This window comes from Haliaeetus albicilla, chromosome 18, assembly GCF_947461875.1.
Source record: "Haliaeetus albicilla chromosome 18, bHalAlb1.1, whole genome shotgun sequence".
NCBI classification, from domain to species: domain Eukaryota; kingdom Metazoa; phylum Chordata; class Aves; order Accipitriformes; family Accipitridae; genus Haliaeetus; species Haliaeetus albicilla.
Genome location: NC_091500.1, coordinates 26,147,170 through 26,169,556, shown reverse-complemented (window position 1 = coordinate 26,169,556; position 22,387 = coordinate 26,147,170). Strand labels below are relative to the sequence as shown.

The following is a 22,387-nucleotide window of genomic DNA, read 5'->3' as shown; positions in this document are numbered from 1 at the left end:
AAGGAATGTAGACGAGGGAAATGGGTTTTGCACTTTGTGTGAAAGGCTCAGTGGCTTCATGCTATGCTGGTCTCCTCTGGGAGGGAGCTCCAAATACCCGAGATGGTTGCTGAGACAGTTTTGTCTCCTGCACGTTCAAAATCAGCTTTGAAATTGAGTGTTTTTCTAAGCCGGGCTTAGTAAGGTGCAGTTGTTTGGATGATAAGCCAAATCTACAGGCAGTACCTAGAAGGCAGAAGCCACAGCAGCAACCTGGCCTTCCCCAGTGAGCCTGCAGAGACCGGGCTGCTGCGCTCCAAACCCAGCCTTCAAGGTCAGTAGCATACGGTGACAAAATGTGGTGGCTTTATCGTTGTTTGGCACCATGTAGATCCAGTGACTTTGTCCAAAACTGGCAGGAGATGTGGTCTTGGGAAGAGGTATAGCATCAGTAGCTTTCACACCTGCAGGTAGAAGATTGTGGCTCCTGGGTACTCATACAGTCTCAGCAGCAACTCAAAAATGTCTGAGAGCTGTAGGGGTTAGATCAGACATCACTTTACCATAACTGACAACCAGACTGATGGACCGAGGCAGGAGCCTTGGGTCTGCCTACCTGGGTCGGCTTCCAACGCGTTACCTGGCCTGGGGCAAGGAACAGCCTTTGGATTGTCTCAATTCCCCAAGCACCTGCGGTTTTCCTAATAGACAGAACTGTGGTTGGTGCTTGGGATTATAAAAGAGTCCTCCGAAAGGACTTTTCGAGTTGTAAAGGCCGGAGAGATGGAAAAAAGACCAATTGCTGCCAAGGGGATGGAGAGGTTTCATGTAAAGTCGGCTGAGGAAAATGAAACGCTTCAGTACCTACTTGCAGAGTGAATGACCTTCAAAGCTTCAAACTGTTAAGATCTTGCAGAGCTCATGAGCTGACCAAGTCTCTTCCTGTACTCGGGCCCTACAGCCTGAGTGATGGAGAGGGAGGTGAATACTTTTGTTAAGCTGTGGATGCGATAGGTAAGCTCAAGTGCCCAGAATGTAGCTTTTCTTATAGCGGTCCTGGTGTGAAGACCCTGAGTGCTGTGTCATGGATGTGCAAAGCCACCCCTGGGGCTGGGGTCACTCAGGCGCTGGGATTCCTGAGTTGGCAGAGGGTAGTGGAAAAGCAGAGAACAGTTCTGGACATCCAGGAAATCTTTGTGGTTGATTGTGTGTTTTACTTAATGCAAGGCAGGTATTAAGTAAGTGCTGGAGCTTCTGATAGGACTTCTGCCACCAAAACTGGGGCAAAGAAACCCCCAAAGCCCCAAACCTGATGGAGAGCTGTTCTGGGGGTTGATTCTACCTTTGATATTTGGTAGCTGTCTTGAGGTGTAATTTGATAGAAATGTATGAGACTGGAATATATGTTGTTAAAAGGTACACATTATTCAAAAAAGAGATGTAAAAGTAAGCTAGATGCAGAAGAAAAGTATAAATAAAATCAGAGGCCAAATCACTTTAACAGTGTGGGTACTGCTGGGAATCCCCTTGAAGTAATGCAGGGGGTGATTAAAATATGGATAGAGATCTCGTGTTAGAGAAATGTTGCTGAGTTACGTTGGTACAGAAGATTAACCTTACATTGTCACTGTCATCCTCTTGCCAAGAATTACTGAACCAACAAAGGTGATTGTTGTAATCATCAGGATGTTGCAAGAACTGGTTTAAAAAGCAAACCTGAATTCAATTTTCAACTTTCAATCCATTTAATTTAAATAGATGGATATACAAAACAAGATCTGTATGTTTCTCAACTTTGGTAGAGCAAATTTGGATGAGCAGGGGAAGCTAGAGTCCCCAGGGGCTCCAGTGCCATGACTGAAGCAGAGGTGTTATATTTTAAGTCAAAGGTGCTAAAATCATCTCAAACAGAAAGGCAGAAAATGAGTAACAAACGTCCAGGTAAAAAAAAAAAAAGTGTGTTTTGTTTAAGCCAGTAAAGCTGGGATGTGGAGAAGGAGGAAAAAGAATTACGCATCTTGTGTTTCAAGGATATATAATGTAGATACTATATTTTCTATAGGAAAAATGTAAAAAGTAGTCACTGGTAGGCTTGATAGTCTGATTTCATTGTGATGAAAGGTTTCAGAAGAATGGCCGAGTACAAAGTAGCAAACAGAAAATGGGAGAAAATGTAACAGCTTTTCTGGAAGTGATCATACCTGACTTACCCATATTGTTGTTTAATAAAAAATACTGTGTAGACAAAGGAAATACATCTTCCATCCATCTGGAATAGGTACTATTTTTCATCTTGGAAATTATTATCTAAACTAGAGGGTGTGGTGACCAGCAACAGGTTCTATGGACAAGCAAGGGTCAAACTGATGAGAAGATGGTTTGTCTCAATGCTTTCAGCCTGAACGGAGCCCATTAATAATGTTTTTAGTAATGACCTTGGTATAAAAAGTAGGAATATTTGCAGTGATGTTTGCAGATGACAGCATTAGGAAGCACTGTCAGTGCCAAGAAAGATTATATATCCTACAGCAACAACCAGATGACCTTGATGGCTGGAGTAAGAGAGATGGGATTAGTGTAAATCCCCCTTAGGGGCCAGTAACAGAATTTCAGCTCTTTCCGTGGGTATTTTAGTTGAAATGACTGAAGAGGAGAGAAGAAAAGATATTTGAGAATCATTTGTTCAACAGCTTGGAGCTGCTACTATGAGAAAAGAGGAGAAAAAATCTTTCTATTTTTGACTAATTTGCTAATTAATCTGGTTTTAGTAGCAAGAGGAATGTGCAGGAGGGTGAGGCTGAGGTGCTGGTGGGACTTCCTTTTGATGAATACATGTTTTTCCCCCACTGTGGTCACCAGCTCTTAAGAGAACTGATTTGAAAAGATCAGCCATACAGAAGTTACTGGGATGGTCAGAGAAATGGAGAAATCTTGCAAAATGGGAGTGTAGCAAGACCAAGGTTGAGAAGCAATGTAATCGCAGCCTACACAGATATCATGACCAGTAGACAGCGTGAAGGAAAACGAGCTATTTTAATTGTGTTGACACAAAACAAATGAGTATAAGCTAGCCAAGAGTAAACTTAGGCTAGAAATTGGAAGCGGGCCTTTGTTAGTGGAATATGGGTCTGGAGCAGTTTTCCTGTAAGAGCAGCGTGAAGGTCAGAGGGATTGCTTGAAGACAGGGCACTGGCTACTTTTACAGTTTGTAGGACCAGGGGATGGGACTCCCTGGTGTCCCGCTCCGTGTTCTGGCAAAAAAAAGCAGCTGTTGGTGCCTCTGTGAAAGTATATTTAAGATAGGGCAAAACACTGCCCAGCAGAGAGAGGAGCAAGGATGAAGTGTGAGAAATGACCCTGCAGACACCAAGGCGGGAGGAGGAGGAGGAGGAGGAGGAGGAGTTGCTCCAGGTGCCAGAGCGTGTGGAGAGGACCACAGCGGAGCAGAAATCCACCCTGCAGCCCGTGGAGGACCACATGGTGGAGCAAGTGGCCCTGAAGGAACTGCAGCTTGTGGAGAGCCCGTGCTGGAGCAGGTTTATCCTGAGGGACCACAGCCCACGGGAAGGACCCACACCGGAGCGTGAGGAGGAAGGAGCGGCAGAGAGGAGCTGCTATGGACTGACCACAACCCCCCCCACCGCTTGGAGCAGGGAGGAGGTAGAGGGGTCAGGAATGAAGGAGGGAAGCTGAGCCTTGGAAGAAGGGGGTAGGGGGAAGGTGGTTTACTTTTTGTCTTTGTTTCTCACCATTCAGCTTTATTTTAGGTGGTAATAAATTAAATTCTTTTTTCCCCAGATCTGTTTTCCTGTGACAATTATTGGCGAGTGACCTCCTCGTCTTTATCTCAACCCGCAAGCTTTTCATCTTATTTCCCCCCCGCCCCCCCACCATCCCAATCCTGTTGAGGAGGGGGAGAGTAGCTGGGTGGGCAGCTGGCAGCTGGCCAAGGTCACCCCACCCCACCGGGGCACTTTTTCTTCTTACAAATCCAACCGTTTGGGCAGAAGGCAGCTTCCTCCATTGTAAGGAAGATCTGTCAAAGGCCGTGAGGTACCAGAAAGCACAGCCTAAAGGGAATCAATCGGCCATTGTGGTACAGCTGGAGCTCTTGGAGTCTGGGAAAACGTGGTCCCTGGAGTGAAGCAATTGCTTTTTTTCTTTTACCTTGTTTCTTCCAAGTCTAACTCATGTTAAAGCAAGACCTTTTGCAGGAATCTGGCCCATAATTCTTGGAAAGTTTTTAAAGGCAGTGGAGGAACATCCTGTTTGCTGAGGGAAGGTGCCGCAGTGGCACCGTGTGTGGAGGAAGCCTGTGGTCAGCAGAAAGGTCCTAAATTTCCTCACGAGAGGAATTGCCTCACATCCTTCAGAGGCAGCTGGAGCTCCGGCTTTTCAAACAGGGATGGTCCGGCTGTGTGACAGCAAGAAATGCAAAATCGTTCTGGCTGCATTTCACTTGGGAACGGGTAAAACTTCAAGGGAACTGAATCTGTTGACATAAAAATGTCATCCTATATGAGTTGTCTCCACCTGTGCATCTGCTGCTCCTGAGCTGGTGTAATGGAGAATGCACAACCCCTATGGCACAACTGCACTATTACTGCCTTAGACTTGTCTAAGTGGATTTTCACAGCGTTCCCTCTAGGACTAGCCAGCACCAAAGATAATGCTACGTGGTGATAAATTACCTGGCAAAAGTATTTAAAGTGAAACCAAGTGGAATTTCTTCCATGCATACTGAAGCAAAGTATTGTGGTATTTGTGTAGTTGATTAGACATATCGTGTCTCATCCCATCTACGAAGTGGGAAACATGCCTTCATGAACTGTTCTGTCAGCCATGTCAGCCACTAGATGCCAAATGTTTACTAAATGCTACTAATCAATTTTACCAACTGTTACAGGAAATCAGAATCTCAGCTCACATAGCAGAAATAGGAGGTTTTTGAAAAGAAAAAAATCTGTAGCCTATGCAGTTACCTAAGTACCTTGCTTCCTTTAAAATCAGTAGGATCTCGGTGCTTCAGGGTCTTTCTAGGTCTAAGTTCCTAACGTGTTTCTGTACCTTTAGGAAAGATTGCCTTTCTGAAAAATCTTCTGTTGATTTATCAGTTTGCTTTGCTTTCCACAGTGCTTGGGGTTGGGAGAGAGAGCGAGAGCAGCTCTCAGTGTGCTGAGCTATTAGGGACTTGAGACATCTTGGATGCAAATGCACTTTTGCTCAGTAGAATAGCGATGAGTTTGCAGAAAAGACCAGGAAATACCTCCCATGCATACAGATGGCATAACTATTATCGGCTAACTATTATCAGCTTTGTTTTCTTTTTAAATTTTTTTGCACAGATTTTTGCAAATCATCATGAAGAAGACCCCTCTGTCCTCAGAGGTTTAAATAAAGAGCTAAGAAGTCGTCGTTACATCTGACTCTTCTTTCAATGCGAAGTAAATGGGAAGAATTGCTGCCCATTGCTGGTGTTACAGAGCTGTACAGGAAGATTTTGAAATGAGTGGGAACTCTTGAAACCAGACCAGACAATTTGGTGATGGATGCTCTGCGTGGTTTGTCATTTTTCCAATATGCAATATTTACCTAAAGTTCCTTTGCAACACAGGAAAATCAGAATAATTAACAACCAACTCTCATTTGGTCAGAAAGGGGCAAGATGCAAGGTTTTCAGAAATCTCCAGTAGCATGGGGCCAACTACCTGGCTCCAGCTGGCCGGAGCACTTTGAAAAAATGAAAGTCAGTGTGAGATTTTACTTTATGAAGTAGAAGTAAAAACTAGGCCCAAACCCAACCAAACAATTACACCCCCCCACCCTCTCACAACCAAACCCCATCCATCCCACCCTCCCAAAACAAACGAACAAAAATCCCCCGAACACAACTATGTTAAATTTTGCCTTCTGGCCTCAAATGTGGAGCGAGCAGCTCTAAGCAGCATCTGTAGAGGTGTTTTGTCTGTTATGCAGACGATTTTAAGGAGGTTAACGGGGGGGTAGCTGAGGGGTGTGCACCCGAGGGGATGTGCTATGAACCGATGCCTTCTCCTGGCAGCACCTCTGAGGTGACACCTGGGGACAGGCTGGTGCCTGCCTGCACAGTGGGACCAGAAGGATTTCATGAAAAGCTGGACCTGACACCAGTGACAAATATGCCAGCATTTAGTACCAGCAAGGATGGCGTATGAATATTTACATTGTGATACAAGTTTCACAGCCAGAGACTTTTTCCTCGCAGTTGCACGGTAGTATGTTCTTCAAAGACCATGTTTAGCCCCTTTTAAAAAGAGGAGGGCTGGACAAAAAGGTAAGTATGAGGTAAACAGAGCTCCTGTCCTATATTGGAAACATCTGCACAGTAGTTCCTAGGAGCATGGATGATCAGAGTATAATTAATTTTGCATAACGGAGACAAAAATAAAATAGCATGTTGCCCTTTATTTCACCGCTGCAAAGACTTTGTAATCAAGAGCATTTCCTAGTGTGGAAACAGGGGTCGTAAAGGAAGAGGAGATTAAAAGCAAGCGTATCCTATGTAATGGCTTTCACAATGCATCTGACCTTGATTACACAAATAACCTTGGGAGCACTGGCTTTCGGGGAAAAACAGGAGCTGTTTTGATTAAAATGATCAGAATGCAGATCTATGTATCCTGATACCCAGGACTATTTCAGAGCATTTTATAGGTAGAGGTGTATAAATGCGTTTAAGCATGGAAGAAAAAAAGAACGCACTCATTAAACTCAGCCCAAATCTCAAATCAAATGTATTTTTACATTAAAGCTTAACCTGTAATGGTTATTAACATAATACATCACCAGCTGTCCAGCAGAGACAAACAGCTGGTAATTATTTAATAGCATTCAGTATTTATCATGCTTTATACTAGATGAAGTTGGGTGAGCAAAACCGAAAATGCCTGGCCTTGGAAGAGGACCAGGAAGGATGGTGCTAGGGCAGCAGCTCCTCTCTATTCTAGAACGAAGCATCCTCCCTGCTCTGACACCTCAGAGTTGTGTGGATCAGACTGACTCACCTGTGAGCAAACGTGAAAATGTACAGAATTATGGGAGTATGGCAAGAGTGCGCTTCTAAAACAGCATGGTGAGCGATGGATGGAGGGATTTGGTTATGTTAATTCGAATTAATGATAATTAAGGTCCTGCAGTTGTCCAGAGATCACAGCTGGAGCACTGGGGAAAGACACTGCTGGCTCCTTCTGTTGAGCAAAGCAGGAGGCTATTTAGGAAAGAATAGGGGGAACACGGCTGCGTGCAAAACGTTCGGAGGAAGCAGAAGACACATAAACTGCCAGAAGAAAAAGCTAATGAGGAGAGAGGCACCAGCAGACAAGAAAGAAGGATGCTCAGGTGGCAGTTTTGAGAAGAGGGACAGGAAGAGAAACTGGAGAGTATGAACTGAATTGCTCTCATTTTCAGCAAGGTGAAAGAGATTCTGCATAGATGTGAACACGACACCAGATCAGTATTCTGATCAGCTGCATTTACTGTCTCTCTCAGCAGTAGATGCTTAATGAACACCCAAAACCATCCCTGCCGAGCAGCTGCCACTTAGGCTTGGTGCAGGGGTAGGTTTCCTTCAGGCAGCACTAAGACACGTGCTCTCTGTCTTTACTCCTTTCTTCCTTTGACCTTATGTCAACCCTCTAGGCACGGTTTTGCTTCTCGGGGTGTTAGGCAGGGTCAAATGATTACCAGGTCAGCTGGCAATCATGCTGCCTCTCTTCTTCTTCTGTACAGAAACCTGGTGTTGGGCTTCAACTGCGTATACTGATGTTGCTCTTTGCTGGTAGCACCTTCTGGAGTAGGCTATCTGGTAATGGTTTGCTTACTGAAAGCTCTTCTGCATCTTGTAACTCTTGTCTCCAGTCTTGATGGCTCTTGCTGAGTAGAATAATTTAAAATATCTATAGGTTGACATTCAGAGTAGCATGAATAGCATCCCAATACTGATGTTGAAACAAGTGCCACAACTCTTGGTGGTCAAAGGTTTCTTGACACCTTTCAGACAGAGCAGTTTGGCGAACTGTGGGCTGGGGGGGAGAACACCTCTCTCCTGGGCAGTGGGAGCTCGGCACGAGCTGAGACCCATCCTGGGGGAAAATTTAAATACAGTGGAGTATGGGGCAATGGGAGAGGAAGGAAAATGGTTGCTGGTCTTTCTCCTCTCCTTGGTCCCACTGACCTCCCCGGGCCCATCCTCAGCACCATGCTTTGCTGGAGCAGCCCCGGGGCAGCGAGGATGGCCGGCGGCTGGGAGCGAGTTTTCCTTCTCCCCCCCCGTGATGCTCCTGCATCAAAATACTGTCCCTTCAGATGCACTCCCTGCCGTGGTCTGGCAAGTGCCTGGGAACCCTCCCCTGGGGAATACTGTGTCCACTACCTGAACACTAGGTGCCAGTGAGGTCCTTTGACAACATTTCCTTGCTATTTATTTTAGCTGATATTTTTCAGTTATTTTGTTGAAAATATCATGGGGGTTTTCCCTATGGAAAAAAATGCATGTCTCCATTTCTGTTGAAGTGATCTATGGAGAAACACAACACAAAAATACTGTCCAGTGCAGCAACTTTCTCTCAAAATAATAATAACAAATATATTTGATGATTGGACCAGAAGTGTGCTTGAGTTGCAGAACTGTAATAATTTTGCTGGCTGTTGAGATGCGAGTTCCTCCTGAGGGAAAGGTTATACGTTAATCACTCATCGTATAATGTGAAGAAACCAGGTTATAAGGAGATTGAACACATTGTAAAAATAATGTAATCATCTGGTGGGGAAATGAAGAGGTCTGCGAGATGCAAACTTAGAGGACACTCTGGCTTGACTCTTTTGTCCTTTGAAACTGAAGATCCCAGATCAAATCCTACCTGGGCCTTTAGCAGCATAAGAACTGAACAAGTAAAGGCAGCATCCCATGTTTCACTTCTAATTGAGTGAGGTTGGATACCCAGCCCACTAACGTTCACTTTTCCCCTGACTACACTGGGCTTTTAGGCAACTTGAGATATTTTGAAGTGGTCTGTCTGTACTTAAGACGGCTGATTGTCCTCACTTTTCAAGGATGCCTATTGGCAAAGCATCTGTGTTTCCAGGTCCTCTGTCTACCAGAGAGCGCTGACATTCAGGGAGCTGCAGAGTAAAGGGGGGGACACCTCATCGCTGTCCTCAGCTGCCTGGAGGGTGATACAGAGGAGGAAGAGTGGGCTCTTCTTTGAGGGGCACAGCAGAAGATCAAGAGGTACAATGAAAGGACAAAGGCATAAGTTGCAGCAAGGGAGAGTCGTATTAAGTATAAGGAAAAGTCCTTCGTGGTGAGAGAGGTCAAAGACTGGCACGGGCTTCCCAGAGAGGCTGTGGGATCTCCATCCTTGGAGATGTTCAGATTTCAACTGGGCCCTGAGCAGCCTGCAGCACCTTTGAAGTTAGCCATGCTTTGAGGTGGGTGATCTCCAGAGGGCCCCTCTAACCCAAATTATTCTGTGATCGTGGCAGTGCAGACAGCAAGAGGAGACAGACATTTGAGATCTTGTTTACAGGGGGAAGCAACTGCGACAGCTTCACTCCTCCGAAAAAGTGGAGCGAAGTACCTTGGGCTCAGCCCAAGCCAAGGATGCCTGCACAGGAGCTGCTGCAGTGGAAAGCCGGTGACAAGTTTGTAGCATATGAACTTCTTTGCGTAGATGAACTCTGAGAGTGATTAAGAGATGGATGTAAATGTCAGCCTAAAGCAAACAGTTTGAAACCTGAACTTTTAAAAAAGAGCTTTGCAATAATAGGACAAATTGCACAACCTTGTCCTCGTGTCCTGTCCCCCCCCAACTGAGCAGCACTGAAACACAAAGGCTGGCACCAAAAGGTTCCTGCTTTTCTTTTCACTGGAGTTAATGCTCCGTGGGCTGTCCTGCTCCAGGACCACCAACTCTTCTCCAGAGCTAGTCCTTCTCTTCCTGAATGTTTCAGCGGAGTACAGTCCAGGAGGGCTAAATCACAGTTTTCAAAATAGCTGAAACTTAGCTTGATTTTTACTAGCCTAAGCGGGTGTTCTGTAGTTTTGGGGGTTTCTACCCTGGGTCTTCCCCACTGGACACAGCATAACTTTCACCTTTTCTCTGGAACTCAGGAAAGATGCTATCAGGAAAATATGATGGTCATAGCTCATGCTTTGCACCCATCTGTTTTGAGTGGTTTGTTTATGTCAGGCTCCGCCACTCAGACTTCCACATTTCTTGCACAGGCATTGCTAAATTAACTTGGTTTTAATCTGTCTTATTAAACAACAAGTAAACAAATAATTAAAACTCAACATCCTGGACAAGCAGACCATATTCATTTTGAGACGTTATATGTTCCATATTTTTTAATATCTATTGTTAGAAAAATTCACCCCCACTTCCTAAGTCCTTTACTCTTCGTCCTGTCTCTGTTCAGCTACCTTAACATTTTACCAAAGTTTCAGGTTCTTAGTCCGTTTGCTCCTTTGATCCTTTTTTCTGCACTCTGCTTCCTACAAGCAAGGAAACACTTCCCGGTTCAAAGCCACTTTGCCTCCCAAGGACCACATCAAGCTCATCTATGCTACAATGCAGAGAAGAAAAAAAGTGACAATGGCCTGGTTTGTAACCAGTGCTACTGAACTACCCTATTAGTAACAGTGGGCTGCTTCCTTGTACCTGTCTTCTGCAAGGATTCGGTCACATAGGGAACTGAGCTTTAAAGGAAAGATGAAATAGAAAACAAAGCTGGAAGAGAAATGTCTTGCACACTTGGGGATAAGGAGACAAACTACTACTGAGCTCTTGCAGGTGATGTTTTTGGAATTTGTTTCACCAAGGGAACAGCCTGTTATCTCCTCTCAAGGGAAATAAGGGCATTTGTCAAGGATACATTGGTTTGCTTCATCCACGCTCTGCTGGATCACAGCTTGGAGATGCCGCCGCCCTCGGTGCCAGAGTCGTGGCTGATGGGACCTACTATTCCTTCTGTTACTGATTTCATGGTGTGCCAAACCATGCGTGTCACCTACTGTTAAACAGGCACGCCTTTCAAGGTCCTGACTGTCAATGCTTGCTGTCTCCAAGCTTCAAGCGGTGCGGAAGGCAGCTTTGTTCCTGCCCCAGGACACTTTGTCCTCCTGCTCTGTCAGGGCCCTGCGGGAACATCGCTGACTCCTTCCTCTAATTGCCTACAAGTGGCAAAGCCAAAGACTCCCACGAGCAGGGAGGCTGAATCATGCTTGGTGGGGTTTTGCCTTTTTTTTTTTTTTCAATCTCTATTCTCATTCTGTCCACAGACTGTAAACACCACAAATCTCTATTGGTTTAATGCTGTTAGGAAAGTAAAAGAACATGAAGGACGACAAAGAAAACAACACAGACGGGGCAGTGGGCAGGCTGGGTGCGGTGCATTCTCACCCATGAGCGCAGGGATTAAAGTGACTCAACACCAAGGCACGGGGAGTCTCTCCAACATTTCCAGCTAGCGAGTTCATTTATTGTAGTGAAATGATTCAGTGACCTTAAGAAGCAGCCAGAGGCGCTCTCTGGAGACTGCTAGAGAGGCAGAGTAATCTAATAGATGGGAAACTGCACTGAGTACATCTTTTCTTGGTCTTGTTAATGATCTCAGCACGCACAGCTCATTTCAGCTCTCTGAAAATAGTTGGCAAGTTGTTCTTGAGATTTTCAAATCATTTTAGGGTTGGAACTCAGTTACCACTGAAAAGTATAAAGCATATTTTAGCTGCGTAGTGTTTACTTTCCAATGTAATTTTTGAGATCTTTCATAACATAGGTGTCCATTTCTTATTTATTAAGATCATGACAGAGCACTTCCCCCTAAAAAAATCAACCCTAAGACAAAACTGGGAAAACTTTGGGCATTTGGGCACAAACTGCATACAGCTTGGGGCAGAAAGAAGCAATTCAGCCAAGCAGTGGGTTTAGGTGACTGTCAAATTTTGTTACTCCCAGCTTTTACAATTCTGGAACATTTCTTAAATTTCATGTAGCTGCGCTAAATTTGAAGGCACGGAAACGGGAGCTAGTACTACCCAGAACAAGCAGATAATGTCTGCCCCCAGAACAGCTTGAGCACCTTATAAATGTCCCTTTCAAACTTGTACTTGGAAATTGGAATTCCAGTTCCCACCCGAGTGAAATGGGAATTTGCACGTTGCACAGCTCAGGTGACATGGCGATTCCTGAAGTCATGCTGGAGCACCTGCAGCACTGCGGGGCCCTCCGTGCCATCTCTGTGGATACTGCTGATTTCTCAAGATCCTGAAAGTCAGGCCAGGTCTTCTCTTGCCTGTAGACTATTGCATACTAACAAAGAGCTGGTATCAAGGAAGAAAGGGAAGCAGGAGAACTGAAGCTGGCAGCTGACTGCGCCACAGCATTTTAACCGGAGGTATTTACCGGGCCTGTTTAGCCAAGGAAGGGTTTGAAGGTGGTTGGAAGTCATTTTACCTTGTAAACTTTCTCCATAGGTTGTCAAAGACAGTGACAGAACATGGACCAGAGCAATGTGTAGTGGCATATTGTGCATCCTGCACCTGCACAAAGCCCTTTCCCATCATGTCCTCTGTTTTCCCTCCATGCTGCATAACATGGTGGGTACGATCTTAACTGTAGATGTTTATCCCAAATCCAGCCATTGTTTTGATTATTTTTCCTGAGAAGATGTTTGTTCTGAATGACTGATTCAATATTTTTTTCCTTTTGAAGAATTTGCTGAATGTGAGAGACAGCTTTCCCTGAATGAGTAACCACTTAAACTTTGCATTCCAAGTAGTTTAATGTTTCTGCTTTTTTTTTTTTCACTGTTATGTGACTAATAGATTTTGTAGTGGTTGCTATAGTCACGGCTGAAAAGTCCCTTTGCACAAGTCCTTTATATACAAGTACGTGAGTTTTATGGCTTAAAAAAAAAGCCCTGGTGAGCTCAGCTGTTGCCTGACAGCAGCAGTCTCCACCTTTGGGGTCGTTACTCATTAAAGGCCTGATAACCCAATCCCAATCATCACTTTCCACGTGCCCCTCTGAAAAGCTGCAGGAGTAGGTCTTCATGCCAGTAGACAGTATTGCCCCTTTTCTTGATGTTGCTTTTCTCTTTTTCTGTACAAAAACTTCTAGGGATTCATTTCAGTGATTTGACTGCCTTAAGGGACAATACATATTAGAAATCTTGGGTGCTCCAAATATGCACAGTAACAGCAAGATTAGATGTCATCTTTATATGCAAGGTAATTTATAAGAGCATTTCTTGCTTATACCTATTTAAAACTTAGATATTTAAAGGATTTTACATTTTAAATGAGGAGAAGGAGGATCAGCAGAATGAAGTGGGTGAACAGCAGCTAAGAACGGATTCATCACTTGCAAAGCCATAGGACTTAGTGATGGCCAGTCCATGTGGAAAGGAGAGAGGGCTCCTGTGGTGAGAAGCGGGTAGTGGGAATTTGTGTCTGACCAGGGTGCAGGCAGCATGCTTTCAAAGAAGGTATGAAAATTGCTGCGAGCTAGAAGCGCTAGGACACCACTATTTTAGCAGCCCTCCTGAAGATGTAATTCCTCATATGGAGCTTTCCAGATGAATTTGCTGCCTTTGCCAAGGTGAACTGGAGTCATGCACATACTGTGGAAGGAATAGACAAGAACATCCTGACTTTCTCTGTCTTTCTCATTTTGCAGGAACTTCTGCTTAGCAGCCTTGAAGTTATTCAGGAAGGGGTGGTGGTGCTAAAAGCAATTTTCACTGGTGTATCAGCAACAATAAAAAAGGCATTTTTGCCACAAAATTAGACTATCTCCAAAGAAGCAACTAGATAAAATGCAGCTAGAAGAAAGGTAATTGAGAAACCGGCAGTAAAATTATTTTGGTCTCAGTGCTTTGGAGCGAGCTGTACAGGACTACAGGTACAGTTTCCGTAAGGTTAAGATGTCTAAATAACACCACGCAGTCAGCTGGAGTTCCTGCCGTCCGCAGGCTGTGGGTGTCCCTGCAGGCTCCTGCCCAAACGAACACACAGGTTCCCTGTCTGCTGCCGCTCCTCATTCATTGTCCCTGCTCCTGGTGGCCCCACAGAGGGGAACTGGTGTCATGGTCTGAGGTTTCAGGACAGTCAATGCTCTGCTTTTCCGTGTCAATGCCAACAGCAAGGTCCCTGGATGTGTGGGGCCAGGACTGTGCTGCACGGTGCCCTCCCTCGCTGCTGTCACAGCTACAGGTCTGGAGGCTTTCGTTCAGTAACAGCCTGTGCAGAAAAAGCTGTTGGGATTCGTCTTTGTGAAGGACAAATGGACAAGTGAAATGCAGAGAGAACAAAAAGACAGGCTTGTCCTTCTGGGCTGATAGGAGCACAAGGTGTAAGGCAACCCAGTGATACTTACTGAGCTCCCACTGCAGTTCGTGCTGCAGCGTGACAGCAGAGAGGTAGGCAATCACTGGAGTGTCATCAGATTACCAGAAAATTGCTGCACCATGTTATTAGATATGCTGAAGAGTGTACTGTATTTGGTTTCAAACGCAGGGTCCATCTTCTGAAAGGGCAGTGGTTTGTTCGGAGCAGACTCAGAACAACCTGCAATACCATGCCACTCGTGGACGGACTTCTATAGCAAGGCTGGTCTGACATCCATTGAACTGAGCAGAAAGGCAGAAAGAAATTCTCCATGTCATGATGTAGTGCAAGACAGAAAAAGTACAGCCAGCAGAGCTAAGTAAGCTTGGCAGAGCAACCTGGTAATCCAGGTGTACAGCTTCCAGTACCTAACCAACTGCATTGCTTTATAGAGACATACCCAGCTTTCAGTGAACTTGGGGTTCAGGTTGCATGAGTGCTTGACAAGGTATTCAATCATTCTGCAAACATGACTCAATCAAGGCAAAATAGAGGGGTCAGCCTGAGAGCTAAAGAACAAACCAGGCATGCTGGGCTACTAGTTTTGCTGCCTATTATTCTATAAGGAAAAACAATCTGGAAAAGCTGTAGGTATTGTAGACACTGTATTGTGCACTCTCCAGTTAGCTGGGGGATAGGTGAGTGTGAGTGGAGAAAGAAAGCAGGGCAAGGGACGTGACATGGGGAGCAATGCTGCTGTCACCACTTTTGGGAAATTCATCTGTTAGCATGTGAGGACTTTAGCTGCAGTAGAGTCCATTGGATTTTTAGAGAACAAGGTGTTGTCTTGTGCCACTGGATTATTTTATCCGAGTTACAGGTGTCCCAATACGAATCCATGTTGGCAGTGAAACAAGGTCTGCAAAGTGGTTACCACAGCTAGGACCAGGAAGGGCCAGGAGAAAATAGAGGGAGGGTGCACAGGCCTTTTGTAGAGGAAAGTGAACCTATGGGTGTCCTCCTGCCCATGGGGATACTGCAGCCATCAGACACCGGCTCAGAAGCCTGAGAAACTCAGTTGTGCACCCTGCTCCTATGTGAGATACGACAGCAAGGACAGGGAAAACTCATAAGAAGGTAGATTTTTTCAAGTCAGTCTTGAGAAAGAGAGAAGCTTAGAAATTCACTAATGTGATTGATAGATGGACAGCCAATGAGAGAAGAGCACGTCGGTCATAATTTTGACAAAAAAAGAGGCAATAATTACCACCTCATCGTTACAAGCAGTGACTGCCCATGCAGCTGGACATATCTGTCGGGGTTTGGCTTGTTTCCAGTTCCCATAAGGCAGAAGTGCAGCTGGCCTTCACCGAGTTTTGCTGGGGACCTACAGAAAGACATGCTGGGGACTGCTGTGAAAGCTGAGGAGAAAATGTTTCAGTAGAGGATAATGGAGCAGCTTTTTGTGGGCTGGCTTAGATGAGGCCAACGGCATGGAAGGAGCTGAGGGATTATCACAAAATGGAGTGGTTTGCACCACTTAAAGAATCACCATCAAAGGTATTGGCAAAAGTTATTTAATAGGAATTTATAAAAGCGCAACTTCACAGAATCCGATGGCAAGGTTCACTCTGTTACTTAATACATGGATGAAACATACAAAGGAAAATTAAGTTAGAATCAAACTAAAATTATTTATACAGAGGCCGAAAACGCAAAAAGGTAAGAGAGAAACATACAAAGGAAAATCGAGTTAGAATTGATTTCTCATGATTTGCACAGAGATCGGGAATATAAAAAGGTAAGGGAGACCCTCCTGTTGAGTCAAGACGTTCAGAGAAGACCCCCTTGCTTTCCAAACTCCTGATGGAGCTTAGGTGTGGCTGGATCCACTCCTAGTCCCAGACTTGGTCAACTGTTTATCTCTAATGGAAGGGATACAAAAGGGTAAGGAAGACCCTCCCGTTGAGTTACAAGGTTCAGAGAAGCCCCCCTTGCTTTCTAAACTCCTGTCAGAGCTTAGGTGCGGCTGGATTGGTCAACGGTTTATGTCTAAAAGGATTACGAGGATAATAGCAGCCTGAGATTTATACACAGTTGAATAGAATTTACTATAATCACAAGAGTGACTTAGGCAAAGATTTTAAAAGCAATATTTGTAATATACTTGCTATAGGGTATTCAGGTTCGTTCACATATGCATGCACACAGACACTAAGTGATATACATATAAGCAAAGAGGTATACCTGTTAAAAATTCCCCTCGAGTTCAGTGAAAATATTCAAGTCAAATGCTTCAGCATTTTTCTCAATGGGTGAAGGGTTGAGCCTCAAGGAGCGAAAAGTGTCAGCCCAGGTCCTGTCACTGGCTTTCAGTGATGGAACTCTGATTTTTGCGAACTCTGGAGTTCGCAGACTCTGAGAGGCGTCCCACTCAGAGGGATATACTGGTTGCAGTCTGCTGCGGTCCAGGAGAGCTCAAAGGGTCTCACTTAATACTGCTGTTTATAGATTCGTGAGATGATTGGGTTCAGTCGTCAGCAAATTACTAGGATTCCAGTAGCACTGCTACCATTTCACATGAGTTACAATTCAGATAAGGAAGACTCCAAGGCTGTCAGAGAATGACTTAAGAGTCAGATACGGGATGCTCCAAGGCTGTCAGGAGAGGACTGAGAGATGTCCCAAGGTTGTCAGGAAATGACTATTCCTACTCCCATCCCCAGCTTCTGCCAGGCAACAGGAGTCCTTGGTACAGTCAATGCAGCTCCCTGCCTTAGCCATGCAAGAGTTCCTGGGATGGTCAAGGGACGCTTAACTGCCCAACTCATTACACTTATGCTAAGGCCTAGCAAGACTCCCTGAGTTCACGGAGTGACCCAGAGCGGGGGGCGGGCGGAATGCAAGACCACAGAGGCTCCAAGGAGTGACAGAAACTATCTCTGGAGGCTATACCAGACCGCCAAGCCTATGCTTATAGCTGGGATTCCTCTCTCCTAAGAGCAACAGAGATAGGACCTGGAATCAAATAGATAATCAAGTGTAATCTGGCATTCCCAAAACTGAAAAAGACCTGCACCTGTGTCACTGTTATAATTTCCACCAATCCCTTGGATACTGAGCCCAGCCGAACTGGAAGAGTAGCTATGCTTTCTCATGACTAAAGCAAGCTATGCCCTGTTGCAAAGCAAGCGACAGCAATGAAACTCAGTTTCTCCCACAAGGTGCTCCTTTCAGTTGCCCAGGCTATGGAAAAGCTTCTCTCATTCATGAATGTATAGCAGACCGAATTAGTTAAAGCTTTATAATTCTACCTGAACACTTGAATCTGTGAGGGGACGTAGTCTGTAGAAGTGGGAACACAGTGTGCATATAGGGTCACCTCAGCAGCTGTTTATACCAGAAACAGTGGCTCTGCTGAAGTTAGGGCATGATTAACTGATAGGAATTTATTTTGGGATTACCTCCAGATGAGGATGGATTCAGTAGATATGATACTCCACCTGACCCTGGAGAAAAGCAGAGAGTGCTGTCAGAGATACCAGAAATGAATCAGTTCCTACAACACAAAAATGAGAATGCATATTGCGACAATGGAGAGGGAACAAGGAAAACAATAATCATAGCAACATACCAAATTCCTGTTCTGAAGCAGACGGACATGAAAGACAACTCATTTAGCAATTAGACATTCTTTAAATCACAAAAGGGAAAATTACAGAATTGCAAGGAAGAGAAAAGCACCACGTTCAATAAGCAAGTGTCAATCCATGAGATGAGATTTTTGCATGCATGTGATGTTCATGACAGGCAGAACAACAAAATGAAATGTATTTGCACCAGATGCAAAGGCAAGATGAGAAATTGAATGTCAGATCAAGAGATGACATGAGTGAATGCACTAGGCTTTGAAAACTTGCAAAATAAGGAAGTGGAATGGCCATAAACTAAAGTTATTTTTATATTACATTATAATACTGACACTAAGATATTGTACTTTTTAAGCATAAGACCCACAAAAAGCATTCCAACTAAAATTTTAGGTAGTCCATAGAGCTGGTGATTTCAGCTAAAGCATGTGAATTTATGATCTTAGTGAAAAAAAAACAGGAAAGATAGTTTATACAGTCAGCAAGATGCACAAGTTAAACCAAAATTTTATCCAGACCTGAGCCCACCACAGCATTCCAATATTAATGCTGTTATGATATTACCATGATGGTTTTGTGTCTGTGGAATAGCTACCATGAATTTTACCCCAGGAAGTAAATAGGATATCTAGAACATCACATACTTTGCAGAGTGTCTGATATGTTAAGAGAAAAAATTAAAGAGATCAATAAACTGAATAGAAAGCTCAACTTCACTGCCAAAGCATTAGAGCTCACAGCTTTAATAAAGAGCTAGCAAGAAATAAAGTGAAACATCTATTTGCATACACGCAAGCAACCCGAAAAGATGATTAAAAAGAGCCCAGGCCCCAAACCTTTCAGTGGGAGCTATGTTCTTCACATGGCAGAAGAAGATATATTCTTAGCATTTGATGCTAAAACACTGCCCTGGGGGAAAAAAAAAAAAAGTCTTAATAGATTATTCATACTATTCTGTTCAATAGTAAGTCATACAACAACCAGGCTGTCAACTGAGAACACTGCTTGGGAGCTAATCCACAAGTGGATGAGTATCAGTCTCCTCAAGAAGAAGGACTGAGTAGCCTGGCAGAGATATTTACTATATGTGATACGAGCATGTGGACATGAAGCTCATGTGGCAGAGCCTCTGGCAAAACATGCCCACAACTGCATCTGTCTGCTGGAAACAGCCAGGAAAGTAAATAGGAAATGAAAAATGAAAATATTGCAGCTGACTGAAGTATCATTCAATTGGCACAGAGGAAAAACTGGGATGATTGCAAGCTGTTGAGTTAGAGCAGTTGAAGAAATTACCATCCCATCAGCAGGATTTTAATAGCCCCCAAGTAAGGTGCTACGATGGTCTGTCTGCGTGTGCACCTCTGTTCTGTGCGATACAGTCAGACAGTACATGGGACCTCCCGAGCGGACTGACACAGCCACCCTGAGAGTCTGTACTGAGCAGTGACCTAACCCCATGAGGGCAAAAGGAATGCAAACTACATATTTGTAGTCCGACAAAAAAAGAGTCCAAGACATTCATCAATGTTTGAGCTCTGAGGTGAATTCCAGGCTAATCTGCCTGGTTTATAATCTATGATGTAGACGTGTCTGTCTTATATGATGTGACCATCAGAGAACCTTGCAGAATATCTCATTTCAGGCAGCACTTCTAGAAAGAGGATGTCTGGACAAGGGTAGGAAATCAAACTTTTAAATTAAAAAAAAAATTAAGTGTTCAATGAATGTGAGTGAAGCAGCAAACCTAGAACTACACTACCAACAACTGACTTCTTATCCAGAGCGGTCCAGAATTCAGAAATATGGTAACTGAACAAAAATATAAGATCATCAGCTGGTTCTAATATCGAGGGCATTAACAAGACCAGTTTCAAGAGAAGTATTAAAGAGAAACAAAGGACAAAAAAACCAACCAAGGATCTAAAAATATTTCCATCTCAAAATGCATCCATCTTTTTTTCAAAGAGCTGGACCACAGGGGAGAAGCTTTCACTTTTGGATACTGGGCAGTGAAGATAGCATAAGCTTTTCAAGTGACGTTGAATATAAAGGCAGCCAACTTGAGGATATGTCAGGGCCATCTGGGAACAAATGCTTGTCGCCAGAAAATGAGCAGCATCCCCAGTGCGCTTTTGCACCAGCTGAAACAGTCTTCTCATTACAAATGACATGTCTATTTGTAGTGAGTTTATGCTCTGCATCTGGGAGTTTAATCATAGAATAGAATCATAGGATCATTTAGGTTGGAAAAGACCTTCAAGATCATCAAGTCCAACCACCAAGCATGCCCACTAAACCATGTCCTGAAGCGCCTTGTCCAATCATATTACTTCATCCTGCTGCCCCAGTTGATCAAATAGCAAGGCTGAACTGGAAGATAAAATTGTTATTTTTTAAGTCTATAGAATGTATCTGATAAAAAAACTTGTCGGGCCAATCCAGAGAAATATTCCACAAGGAGTACCAGTAGCACCTTGGTGTAACAGAGCTGTCATCCAAACATGCGTGTTCCTTGGTTCCTGTGGTGCAGCGCCATGAAACTCTGCAGTAATAAAAGGGGACCGAAGAAGGACAAGAGGCATGCAAAGGCCAATGCCGGCAGTGGAGGAGAGGCAGGAGAGCTCCCATCAGCAGGGAGAACCTTTCGGTGTCTGGGGCAATCAGGCGCTTGAAGGCAACGCACAAGGGCAGCCACGGAAGACGGTGAAACACATGCTGCCGGCAGGACGGGTAACTCAGCCGATGCAAAGGGCCACCGACCGCACCTGAGATCAGTTCAAGGTTGTCGCTGCTGAGAGGTGACACCAAAGAGAGAAAAAGTAAGACTGACGGGAGCACTGACAAAAGCACCTTCTTCGCGTGGGGGTAAAACAAGACAAGAAAGGAGCCTGATGGGGTGACCGCTGTGTGATCACCCCAACCTGGTGGGGTGACTACCTACACCCACGCGTTCCTGCCGCCAGCTACCGTCCTTCAGCAGAGCCTGGCAGGCAAAGACAGTGGTGGGCAACCTCTGCAGCGACGGCTGCTTTCCCCAGGTGCCGCTCTGCAGGGTTGCACAGCCCTCTGAGCCTGAAAGCAAGAAGCTTTTTAGGGCTCCAGGGCCTTTTCCAGTCCTTGATCTCTTGTAGTAGATGACTGCTGAAGAACTGACATCTGTCTGCGGTTATGGTCTGCGAGGCTGTCCTTCCAAATCAGAGCTTGCAGATTATATTGAATTAATTTAACCTGTAGGCTCATGTAAATTGGTAATATCCATAATCCTCTTAAAATATTCATAATACTTTTCCTAAGTGGTCAGCACCAAGTACTTCTAAGGAAAACAGAATAAACCTTTCCAATCCTTGCTAGTTAAAAATTTCCATAAGTCATAAAATATGAGGCTTAGTATCTCTTTCTAAATGTACTATATTTCAGATGTTACACAGCTGTAAGTATTAAATAGCAGATCTTCAAATATTATTTCTTTCCTATGTTTTTGATCTCTTTCTCAGTCTTGCCTAGTGATCAATCTTCATGACATACTACAGCAATACTAGTAATAATGCTGTAGCACAAGAGTCTAAAGAAACAAGTGGGGCAAGGCTTGTAGGGAGAGGAAATAGCTTTCATTAGACAAACTGATACTAATTATATAGTGAAAGAAAAATGCATTTCTTTGCCTCACTTTTGAATTTGCCAGTTGTTTTCACTCTGTGCCCCTGGGCTCTCAGGCAGTTAAATGAGAAGCATCCCCTGCTTCCTCTACACGCTTCTCTATTTTAGGTCATTTTTATAGTGCCTTTGCTTATATGTCTTTTTTCTAGAGTGAACAATCCCAGCTTTTATGGATTTCCTATGCCCTGAGCCTTTTCTCTTTCTGGGAAGGACTGGTCTTTTTGCACAGTATCGTAAGTGAAAAATCAATGATGGTCTGTGAATTGGCAATACCACAGTTTATTGTATGGCTCTTCACTACAGTGTTTTTCTATTCCAACAGCCTGGTCGGTTTTTGTCTGACACCTTGTGTTTGTAGAACTGCCCATATGGATCCCTCAGTCACTTCCATGAGTTGATTGAGAGCAGTTCTGTAAGATAAAGAAATACTTCAAATATTACCCTTCTAAACACGAATTATTTTGTCAGGGTGAAATATAAGTAAATTCTTCTAAAGGATTAATTCAGATACATTTTCATAACCTGTGCATTTTTTTCTCCCTTTCTGTTTTCTTCACTTCCAGATCATCAACAGATACATTAAACATTGGACCAAAACCAGAACCTTGATACACCCTGCTGTTTACCTTCTGTATCGATGAGCATTTACAAGGAATAAGAAAACAAAAATAAACCAAAAGGCAGGAGAAGAACTACATTACTTCCAGTGTTTTTCGAGCACAATGAA

General features: G+C 44.2%; 1 protein-coding gene across 1 annotated transcript in view; it reads left to right on the top strand.

Annotated features, from left to right (window-relative positions):
- The first annotated feature begins 397 nt into the window (after positions 1–397).
- LOC104317661 (glutathione S-transferase 3) overlaps positions 398–22,387 on the top strand; it is a 113,708-nt gene continuing 91,718 nt past the window's right edge. The window contains exon 1 of the mRNA XM_069805961.1: positions 398–403. The gene's annotated coding sequence lies outside the window, so the exon portion shown is untranslated. The remainder of the gene's footprint in view (positions 404–22,387) is intronic.